The following is a 12,742-nucleotide window of genomic DNA, read 5'->3' on the forward strand; positions in this document are numbered from 1 at the left end:
AGGTGGTCTCAGATGGAGTTGAGAAACTTGTTGGGAACTAGAATGAAGATGACTCTTGCTATGTCTTAGCAAAGAGACTGGCAGCATTTTGCCTATGCCCTAGAGATCTTTGGAATTTAGAACTTGAGAGAGATAATTTAGGGTATGTGGTGGAAGAAATTTCTAAGCGGCAAAACATCCAAGAGGTAACTTGGGTGCTCTTAAAAACATTTAGTTTTATGCATTCTCAAATAGATGGTTTGGAATTGGAAGTTTTATTTAAAAGGGAAGCAGAGCATAAAAGTTTGGAAATTTTGCCACCTGACAATGTGATAGAAAAGAAAAATCCATTTTTCTGAGGAGAAATTCAAGCCAGCAGCAGAAATTTGCGTAAGTAATGAGGAGCCAAATGTTAATCACTAAGACAATGGGGAAAATGTCTCTAGTACATGACAGAGGTCTTCACAACAGCCTCTTCCATCACTAGCCCAGAGGCATAGGAGGGAAAAAATGGTTTCATAGGTGAGGGCCAGGGCCTTGCTGCTCTGTGCAGCTTCAAGACATGGTGCCCTGCATCCCAGTCATGGCTAAAAGGGGCCAACATACAGCTCAGGCCATTGTTTCAGAAGGTGCCAGCCCCAAGCTTTGGTGGCTTACACATGGTATTGGGCCTGCAGGTGCACAGAAGTCAAGAATTGATGTTTGGGAACCTCCACCTAGATTTCAGAGGATGCATGGAAATGCCTGGATGGCCAGGCAGAAGTTTGCTGCAAGGGTGGAACCCTCATAAAGAATGTCTGCTAGGGCACTGCAGAAGAGAAATGTGGAACTGAAGTCCCCACACAGAGTTCCCAATGGGACAATGCCTAGTGGAGCTATGAGAAGAGGGCTACTGTCCTCCAGACCCCAGGGTAGTAGATCTACTAACAGCTTGCCCCATGCACCTGAAAAAGTAACAGACACTCAACTCCAGCTCATAAAACCAGCCAGAAGAGGGACTGTACTCTCTAAAACCACAGAGGTGGAGCTGCTCAAGTCTGTGGGAGCCCACCTTTCACATCAGTGTGACCTGGATTTGAGACTTGGAATCTAAAAGATCATTTTGGAACTTTAAGGTTTAATGACTGCCCAGCTGGATTTTGGACTTGCATGGGATCAGCAGCCCCTTTGTTTTGGTTAATTTCTCTCATTTGGAATGGCAACATTTACCCAATGCCTGTGCTCACATTGTATTTTGGAAGCAACTAACTTTTTTCTTTCTTTTTTTTTTTTTTTTTTCCAGCCTCCTAGGCAGAAGGGACTTGCCTTGTCTCAGATGAGACTTTCGACTTTGACTTTGGGTTAATGCTGGAATGAATTAAGATTCTGGGAGACTGCTGAAGAGGCAAGATTAGTTTTGAAATGTGAAACAGGCATGAGACTTGGAAGGGGCCAGTGGCAGAATAATATGGATAGGCTTTCTGTCCCCACCCAAATCTCATGTTGAATTATAATCCCCATAATCCTCATAGAAATCCTCATAGAAAGACCAGGTGGAGGTAACTGGATCATGGGGGTGGTTCCCCCATGTTGTTCTTGTGATAGTGAGTTCTCATGAGATATGATGGTTTTATAAGTGTTTGGTAGTTCCTCCGGCATTCACTCTTCTTCCTGCCACCTTGTGAAGAAAGTGCCTTGCTTCCACTTCACTTTCTGCCATGATTGTAATTTTCCTGAGGCCTGCCCAGCCATGCTGAACTGTGAGTCAATTAAACCTCTTTTGTTTATAAATCACCCAGTCTCAGGCAGTCCTTTATAGCAGTGTGTAAACAGACTAATACATTCATCTTGAGTTAATGTTTGTATGTGGTGTAAGGAAGTGGTCCAGTTTCAATCGTCTGCAAATGGCTAGTCAGTTATCTCAGCACCATTTATTGAATAGGCAGTCCTTTCCTCAGTGCTTGTTTTTGTCAGCTTTGCCAAAGATCATATGGTTGCAGGTGTGCAATGTTATTTCTAGGCTTTCTATTTGGTTCCACTGGTCTATGTGTCTGTTTTTGTACCAATATCATATTTTTTGGTTACTGTAGTCCTGTATTTGAAGTTGGGTGAAGTAATGCCTCTAGGTTTGTTCTTTTTGCTTAGTCTTGCCTCAGCTATTTCAGCTCTTTTCTGGTTCCATGGGAATTTTAAAATAGTTTTTCTAGTTCTGTGAATAATGGCATTGGTAGTTTGATAGGAATGGCATTGAATATGTAAATTGCTTTGCTCAGTATGGCATTTTCATAATATTGATTCTTCCTATGCATGAGCATGGAATGTTTTTCCATTTGTTTGTGTCATCTCTGATTTACTTGAGCAGTGTTTTGTAGTTCTCCTTATAGAGATCTCTCAGCTCCCTAGTTAGCTGTATTCTTAGGCATTTTATTCTTTTTGTGGCAATTGTGAACAAGGTTGTGTTCCTGATTTGGCTCTTGGCTGGGATGTTGTTGGTGTATAAGAATGCTACTGCTTTTGTATCCTGAAACTGCTGAAGTTGTTAATCAGCTTAAAGAGCTTTTGGGCAGAGACTATATGATTTTCTAGATATGGAATCATGTCATCTGCAGAAGGTAATAGTTTGATTTCCTGTCTTCCTATTTGGATGTCTTTACTTTGTTCTCTTGCCTCATTGCTCTGGCCAGGATTTCCAATACTATGTTGAACAGGAGTGGTGAGATTTTCAAAAGCTTTCAACTTTTGTCTATTAGTATGAAATTGCCTGTGAATTTGTCATAGATGGCACTTGTTATTTTGAAGTATATTCTTTCAATGCCTAGTTTATTGAGAGTTTTTAATATGAAGTGATGTTGAATTTTATTAAAAGCCTTTTCTGCATCTTTGAGATAATCATGTGTTTTTGTCTTTACTTCTGTTCACGTGATGAATCACATTTATTGATTGGCATATGTTGAACAAACCTTGCATCCCAGGGGTTAAAGCCAACTTGGTCATGGTGGATTAGCTTTTTGGTGTGCTACTGGATTCAGTTTGTTAGTATTTTGTTGAGAATGTTTACATAGATGTTCATCAAAGATATTGGCCAGAAGTTTTCATTTTTTGCTGTCTCTCTCTCAGGTTTTGATATCAGGATAATGCTGGCCACATAGAATGAGTTGGGGAGGATTCCCTCCTTTTCAATTTTTTGGAATAGTTTCACTGGGAATGGCAGCAGCTCTTCTTTGTATATCTGGTAGAATTCAACTGTGAACCTATCTGGTCCTGGGCTTTTTTTTTTTTTCCTTTTTTTTGTCAGTAGGCTATTTATTACTGCCTCAATTTCACAGCTCATTATTGGTCTATTCATAGATTCAGTTTCTTTTGGTTCAGTCTTGGGAGGGTGTATTTGTCCAGGAAATTATCCATTTCTTCTAGACTTTCTAGTTTGTGTGGATCAAGGTGTTCATAGTAGGCTCTGATGATTATTTGTATTTCTGTGGAGTCAATGGTCACATCTCCATTGTCATTGCTGTGTGCTTATTTGGATCTCTTCTCTTTTCTCCTTTATTAGTCTAGTTAACAGTTCATCTTATTATTTTTTTCCAAATAACCAACTCCTGGATTCGTTGATCTTTTGTACAGATTTTTTGTGTGTCTGAATCTTCTTCAGTTCAGCTCTGATTTTGGTTATTTCTTGTCTTCTGCTATCATTAGAGTTGATTTTCTCTTGCTTCTTCAATTCTTCTAGGTGTGATGTTAGGTTGTTAATTTGAGATCTTTCTAACTTTTTGATTTGGATGTTTAGTACTATAAATTTTCCTCTTAACATTGTTTTAACTGTGTCCCAGAGATTCTGATATGTTGTATCCTTGTTCTCATTAACTTCAAATAACTCCTTGATTTCTGCCTTATTTTACTATTTATCCAAAAGTCATTTAGGAGCAGGTCATTTTATTTCCATGTTATTGTATGGCTTTGAGTGTTTGTGTGTGTGTGTGTGTGTGTTGATTTCTATTTTTATTGTTCTGTGGTTCAAGAATGTGGTCGGTATGATTTCTATCTTATTGAATTTGCTGAGGATTGTTTTATGTACAATTATATACCCAAATAATTTTTTTGTACTTTTATTATGGGCTAGGCACTGGGTAGGTGCTAAAGGTTTATGAATAAATAAAATAAATTTTCTGATTTTGAAGAACTCACAGCCTAAGATGGACATGTAAAATACTAATTGTAATATCCAGCATAAGAGCTGTAATGGAGAAATAAAATTATCTTTTTTATTGTCAAATGATAATTGATATTGAGTATTGATAATTTCACATGAGCCATCCAAATAAAAAATGATAGAATATCAAAGAGTGTGATAAAAGTTTGCTTATGTACAGTGACAAAGTTTAACAGAGAAGATATTATTTAAGCAATTATCTGTGTGACATTTTCTCCACTGTTTCCAACTAAGATCTGTCTATTCTTATAGAAGTACCACTCTACTTTATTACATGCAGCTCTATAATATGTTTTAAATCCTGGGAAGGCAAGTTTCTTTCATATTGCCATATTTTGCTTCTCTTTTACCACTCAAAAAATCCCATTGAGATTTTAGTTGGAATATATTGTAATTTAGTTTATTTATAAAAATGGCACCTCTTTTTTCAGTGCTCCACCTAGGAACATTGCATATTTCTCTACTTGCAAGTTTTATAGGCTTATTAACATTTTTCTAACTCATTTCTAGTTAGACATTATTCTAAGTATTTTATACTTTTGGTTTAAAGTACAAAATGAGTAATTTCCCGTATATTATCTATTGTCACTGTTGATAAATAAACTTGCATTATTTTCAAAGTATTTATCTTATATCCAGCTACTTTGTTAAATTTTCTTATGAATTGTAATAAATTTTGATCTGATATTCTTGGTCTTCCTAGGCATAGAAATATCCATTTCAGATAATTAAAAAATATTTTTTATGTTAATATTTACACTTTCTTTGTGTCTAGTTGTTTATTACATTGGTTACATATCCCAAGATAATATTTAAAATTTATTTTGTTTATATTCTTAGAGAGGTTTAGAATCAGGAAGCTATAGTCTCTGGAAAGGTATACAATGCAGATATTCTGTATTTCCATTAAATGTTTGATTAAACTGAAACTAAGGATGTGTATTTTGAAAACATTATGTGAATATCTGATTATGTCTTACTTATTAGGCCATGAGCTGAGGGATTACCAACAGGTAAGGGCCAATAACTCTTTATGTAAGAGCCCTGATTTAAAGATTTTCCTAAACGCACAAGACTGACTTACAGCATTAAATATGAAGTAATAAACACCTTTCACATCTCTCTGGCTTTTCCAAATTTAAAAGGGCTTTCCTACACACAGCTCATTTATTGTCACAATAATTCTGATATATAAGAATGTTATTATATCTGCTATTATTGATAAAAGGTCTAAGATTCAGGCAGGTTAGGAATGGAACAGACTATATAATTCATCAGGGCCTTTCATTTTCAATGAAATCATTTCATAAATTGACAAATGTCTTATGGCCAGAGGTGGTAGCCTTGGTCTAAAAATCGTGATTATTTTAAATCTTTCATCAATTTTTCTTTCATTCATTTTATTGACTAAATCTAATGTTTGCAATATGTTGCAGATCTTCGAGACATATATGCATTCAGCCATTTAATGTTCATTGAGGACTTAATCATTGCTGTGTCCCAGAGACACACAGAAGCATTAGACATGACCTCAGCCTCAAGAAACTCAAGTCTAATGGAAAAATATCATGTAAACAAATGATTACAATTTAGTCAGGTAAATGGAAAGGGAATTTGGGTAAGACTACACTTGGAGACTCAGAAAGACTTTAGAGAGGAGTTGATTTTTGAAAAGTCTTGAATGAGCAACAGAAGGTTTCTATATGGGCAAAAATGGAGAGACGCATTATTGAAATGTGAATAGAATATGAGAAAGTATAAAGTAGTGACTCTAGAACATAACCAGGGACAGCAACTACCAATTAAGAAAAAAGTTTAAAAAGTTCAGGGCCTTTTGTATGTACCCAATGCATTCTACTTTTGTCCAGTTATTAAGAACAAGCCAACAAAGTTTTTATTTTTAATTTTGGTGGGTATATTGTAGCTGTATATATTCATCTAACATATATTTTGATATAGGCATACAATACATATTAATCACATCAGGGTAAATGGGGCATCCATCACCTTAAACATTTGTAATTTCTTTACATTACAAATATTCCAATTATACTCTTAGTTATTTAAAAATGTACAATAAGTTATTGTTGACTGTAGTCACCTAGTTGTGCTATTAAATATTAGGGCTTATTCTATCTAACTTTATTTGTGTACTGATCAACATTTTTTGAATAATGAGAAGACAGTATCCATTTCACATGTATGAAAGATAATTCTGGTATGAGGCAAATGTTGGGAGAAGAGATTGATATGCAGAGAAGATATGGAGACAGACCTTTTAGAAGATTGCTGCACTACCACCTTAGGTAGAGATGATAAGATTTTGAACATAAACACACTAGGGAAGACATATTCAGACTATATTTCTAAAGCAAAATTATGATTCACTGGATAAGAGAAGGTTGAAGATTAGGCTGATGTTTCCAGCCATTGAGTAGGGGATTTTGCCCTTAATCAACTACAAAAAAGGGATGAATTGGTGTTAGCAGAGTAATTGGTTTGTAGGGAAAAACAAGGCCTTCATTTTATGACAGAGTTTGACTTACCCATGTTCAGTCATACACAGAAATTCAATAAACAGTTGGAAATATAGGCTTAGAGTTCAGTAAATCTGAGCTGGAGATAAAACTGTAACAATAGTGAGTAAATAAAGTAAAAAACAAACCAAGAATGGACTCCTTGGTAATACCAGTATTGAAAAGGAAAATGCAGAATAAAAAGTAAGCAAAAGGTAGTAAGAATAGTGGGTTTAAAAGTAAGAAGGAAATAGGACAGAATGAGGTCATAGTAATCAAAGAAGGAGAGTTTAGAAAAGGGAGACATTTGGTGTAATTCAACATTTATTCCTGATAAAAACTTTTTAGTAAACTTGGAAGACTAGAATGAGGCTTCCTTAATGTGATAAAGATTTTTATACCAAACCAACAGTGAACAACGTTCACATTCCAGGAAATACTTGAGTTATTCTCCCAACCTGGGAACCACAGAATGATGCCTCATGTGCTGAATTATCTCATAACAACTTGACAGCTATCTCCACTAGGTACTGAGGTCTACTTTGCGTATTGCTGAGGAGAAGTCAGGAACTACAAATCCCAGAATCTCCTTCTTTATATGGGTCTGGGTTAGACTATAAATGAGAAGCACTCAAGTGAGATTTGTAGGGTGGAAAGGAAGGAGAGACTCTTTGTCCCCACAGGAAATTGCAGTCATAGGCATAGAAAAAGAGAAAATTTCAACAAAAATCTGTTTTTAGATGAAAAGGCAATCATAAAGACATAAAATCTTTGGAACAGAATTTGTGCAACAAAATCTCTTAGGCATATGTGGGAGTAGGAGAAAAATAATTTCATAAAGACACACTCATGTGGAAAAGTAAATTGGTAAATGTAGTCAATAAAGAATTCAAAGAAAAATGAGAGAATTTTTTGTGAGATAACAAAGAATACTTAGGGAAATACTTCTACACACTGTTTTAAAACAGTAATACTTGCCAAATAAATAGAATATAATAAAATGCCCCTCAAGACAGACTCAGACACTTAATAAATTATAATGTTAAAGTGGTGATATTTCAAACTAGTGGAACAAGAATAATTAATCTATAAATAATGTTGGACATTTGGACAATCATATAAAATGCGGTGAAATCTCTCTCTCATATCATACACTAAAATAATTGGACATAAGTTTAACAGTTGAATATAAAATATAAAGCAATGCAATGATACAAAGTCAATTAAAATAAGTTTTTTTTTAAAAAAATTGAGGTTAGATGCCCCTTTTAAGCATAAGAACAAAAAAAATGACAGCTGTTCGCTCAGCAGTTTTTTTTTATTTCAAGCATTGTGTCAAGTATTTTATATGTAAAAACTTATTTAATCCTTACAATAAACCTGTAGAGTAGTAGGGAATTAGATTCATTTTCCAAAAGGTAGAAACCAAAGTGTTGAGAAATTAAACTTGTCCATGAACTCTCAGCAAGTAGTTATAGAAACTGAGGAGAACTAATGGAATCTTACTTCAGAGTTGATACATTTACATGACTTTGAAACCTTGGGGCTGAAAAGGGACTATAAACAAAATAAAAAATTACATGACAACCAGTAGGTAAATTGAAATATAGGTGGAAAGGGGATAATAACTATAATAAATAAGTAGCACTTTCAAATTAGTATGAAATTGATGGACACACCATTAGTAAAATGGGCAAAGAATATACATTGGTAATTCTAATAAGTAGACATACAAATGACCAATGAACACACAGAAACATATTCAGTCTCCTATGGTGATAACTGTTTTGGTTGTCTTCATACCTTTCATCGAACTCCCCTAAAAGTTCCCTCTATTATGCCCTTGTGGCTTGTTTAAACAATATAGAGTCAAGTGGCCAGTGATGAACGGGCATCTGTCTTAAGTCAAACCAACCAAAGTCCTCCATCTACAAATTAAGATTTAGTCTTACTACATGTATGGTCCCAAAATCAAAACTCAGGAAATTTAAAAGACCATCTGCCACCATGCAGATTGGACAGTGAGGAATCTACTTAGCAGAGAGAGAGAGGGACAGAGAGAGATAGAATAAGCGGATTCACACAAACATTGAGAATTGATAGCCTGTGAAGAACACTTTCAGAGTTACCGTGGACTTTCCAGGCCCTTGGTTTGGCTCCAGTCTTTCCTGAGGCTCTGCTATGCTTATGCCCTTGGTTCTGGGAGACACATCTGTCTCCTTTTTGGCTTCAGCAATCTAGAGTGGTTCTCTGCTACCTGCAACAAAAAGGTACTGAGTGATGCACTTTACTAGTGATAAATATAACCAAAGAAATTACTAAAATAAATTAATAGAAAAATGAAAACCTATTTTTGACAAATTTTTAAAAATAATAATACTTAACTTTTGGAAGCTGATAGAATACAGGCTCTACTGGTGCCAATGCAAAACCAACAACATCTCTAGAGGCTATCCAGTAACACTTACTTACAGCTTTCAAAATAGGCATACCAATAATTCTACAACTAAGATTTTTCTGCTAAGTAAATAATCAGGTATTCATAAGAATATGTTTAAAGTTGATCATGCTGCTATAAAGACACATGCACACGTATGTTTATTGTGGCACTATTCACAATAGCAGAGACTTGGAACCAAGCCAAATGTCCAACAATGAGAGACTGGATTAAGAAAATGTGGCACATATACACCATGGAATACTATGCAGCCATAAAAAAGGATGAGTTCATGTCCTTTGTAGGGACATGGATAAAGCTGGAAACCATCATTCTCAGTAAACTATCGCAAGGATGAAAAACCAATCACCGCATGTTCTCACTCATAGTTGGGAATTGAACAATGAGAACACATGGACACAGGAAGGGGAACATGACACACCGGGGCCTGTTGTGGGGTGGGGGGAGGGGGGAGGGGGGAGGGACAGCATTAGGAGATATACCTAATGTTAAATGATGAGTTAATGGGTGCAGCACACCAGCATGGCACATGTATACATATGTAACTAACCTGCACGTTGTGCACATGTACCCTAAAACTTAAAGTATAACAAAAAAAATTAAAAAAAAAATTGAAGGACTGGAAAATAACCTCAATATTCAAAAATAGGTAATTGGTTAACAAAATTCTATCCATTTACATAACAGAATTCCATGGACATGAGGCACAGTGGCATGCTACTATAGTCGTGGCTACTCAGGAGGCTGACACAGAATGTTTGCTTGAACCCAGGAGCTGGAAGCTGTGATGTGTTATTACGGGGCCTGTGAAATAATTTTATGGAGTTTTAAAAATTAATATTTTGGATTAAGTACCAAAAATCCAATGCCTATATGAATCAGGCAGGAAATGTATGTGAGTGGAATAATTTTAGTTCAAGCACACATGCATACAATATGTGAGTTGTGGGGACTATGGTTGACTAGAATGCACATATCCTATCTAAAGGGGCAAAGAGATATTCATTCCCAGCCATTTTTGTCCCCAGTGAATGCAGACCTAAAAATGCCTGATCATTTTTTATCAAAAGATAGAAATTTAATTTGATTTTAAATGTGAAAACTCATAAATCCGAATTATTAGTTCAATTAAAAGTTGCAGGAAGCAAGTCCAAATAGTATGCTACATTCATTGGGGAGACCAATAGTTTTCAGTTTGTGTTTGAGAAAAATATTCAATTCAGTAGTTGTATATTCAGTATATTTAGTAGCAGTTCTTTTGAAATAGCTGGTTAAAAATAGCAGACATCAAGAATGATTTTTTTATAGTGTTAAGAGTAAGCCAAACACGTCAGTTTATTCCACTATTACTCTGGAGACTTAGTCAAAACAACATCCAAGAAACAAAGCAATACATGCATAAAAACCTAGGCAATACCATTCAGGACATAGGCATGGGCATAGACTTCAAGACTAAAACACCAAAGCAATTGCAACAAAAGCCAAAATAGACAAATGCAGTCTAATTAAACTAAAGAGCTTCTGTACAGCAAAAGAAACTATCATCAGAGTGAAGAGGCCACCTACAGAATGGGAGAAAATTTTTGCAATCTACCCACCTGACAAAGGTCTAATATCCAGAATCTACAAGGAACTTAAACAAATTTACAAGGAAAAAACAAATAACCCCATCAAAAAGTGGATGACGGATATGAACAGACACTTCTCAAAAGAAGATATTTAGGCGACCAACAAATATGAAAAAAAAAAAAAGCTCATCTCACTGGTCATTAGAGAAATGCAAATCAAAACCACCATGAGATACCATCTCATGCCAGTCAGAATGGCAATTATTAAAAAGTCAGTAAACAATAGATGCTGGTGAGGCTGTGGAGAAATAGAAACGCTTTTACACTGTTGGTGGGAGTGTAAACTAGTTCAACCATTGTGGAAGACAGTGTGGTGATTCCTCAAGGATATAGAACCAGAAATACTATTTGACCCAGCAATCCCATTACTGGGTATACACCCAAAGGATTATAAATCATTATGCTATAAAGACATATGTACACGTATGTTTATTGCAGCACTATTTACAGTAGCAAAGACTTGGAACCAACCCCAATGCCCATCAATGATAGACTGGATAAAGAAAATGTGGCACATATACACCATGGAATACTATGCAGCCATAAAAAAAGAATGACTTCATGTCCTTTGCAGGGGCATGGATGAAGCTGGAATCCATAATTCTCAGCAAGTGACACAGGAACAGAAAACCAAACACCACATGTTCTCACTCCTAAGTGGGAGTTGAATAATGAGAACACATGGACACAGGGAGGGGAACAACGGACACAGGGAGGGAAACAACACATACCAGGGACTGTCCGGGGTGGGGGGCAAGGGGATGGAGAGCATTAGCATAAATATCTAATGCATGCAGGGCTCAAAACCTAGATGATGGGTTGATAGGTGCAGCAAACCACCATGGCACACATATGCCTATATGACAAACCTGTACATTCTGCACATGTATCCCAGAACTTAAAGTAAAATAAAAAGAGAAAGAAAGAAAAAAAGAAAGAAAAAGAAAGAAAGAAAGGAAGGAAGGAAGAAAGAAAGAAAGAAAAGAAAAGAAGAAAGAAGAAAGAAAGAAAAGAAAGAAAGAAAGAAAGAAGAAAGAAAGAAAGAAAGAAAGAAAGAAAGAGAAAGAAAGAAAGAGAAAGAAAGAAAGAAAGAAACAGAAAGACAGCAGGGGGAGGAAGGAAGGAAGGAAGGAAGGAAGGAAGGAAGGAGTTTTTACAGATGTTAAAACCCAGCAATTCTACTTCTAAGGGTTATTCTTGAATATATAATGGGCTAATTGCATAAAAATATATCTTCAAGGAGGTTAATCAAGATGTATTAAACTAGAAAAATGGAAATAATCTAAATGCGTGATAATGATGCATGGGTAAAACAAATTTGGTGCATTCCAACAATGAGATATTCTATAGTTATTATAATATGATGTAGATGTGTGTGCATACAATTTAGTAAGAATAAATATAACATATTTTAAAGTAAAAAATTAGTGTAAAAATACTGTAGTAGAATCCTATTTCTATTTAAAAATTTTGTTTGTATGTATGCAAAATATACATCCAGTTTTTGAGCTGCCTATCTCGAGTGGTGGGATTTGAATTCTCTTCTTTATTTTTCTGATTTTTTTTTTTACAACAAGCATGAATCCGTATATAGTCAACCAATAACACTTTACATATTATTTTTAAATTGCAAGTTTTATTACTTCAATCATAAGAAATATATTAACAACATACATTTAATTTTACTGAAGAACCAGTCTACCACCTATTTGTTAAGCCATAATAAATTAAATCTCTATTAATTTTTTGAAGAAAGAGGTGCTCAGGAGTGTCAAATAACCCAGAGAAGTAGAGAAAGATAAGTACTGAGGAGTGTTTGTGGGATTTGGTAATTAGTAGGTCATTCATTGTGACCCTACAACTTCACATTAAAAAGGCAGAAAGTTTATTTTGTTCCTAAAATCGAAGAGGTCATTTTCCCTTGTCCAAAGCAATTTGTTCAGTTTTAATGCTGCTTAATAACGTGAAGAAAGGT

Source organism: Nomascus leucogenys, chromosome 6, assembly GCF_006542625.1.
Source record: "Nomascus leucogenys isolate Asia chromosome 6, Asia_NLE_v1, whole genome shotgun sequence".
In the NCBI taxonomy this organism is placed as follows: domain Eukaryota; kingdom Metazoa; phylum Chordata; class Mammalia; order Primates; family Hylobatidae; genus Nomascus; species Nomascus leucogenys.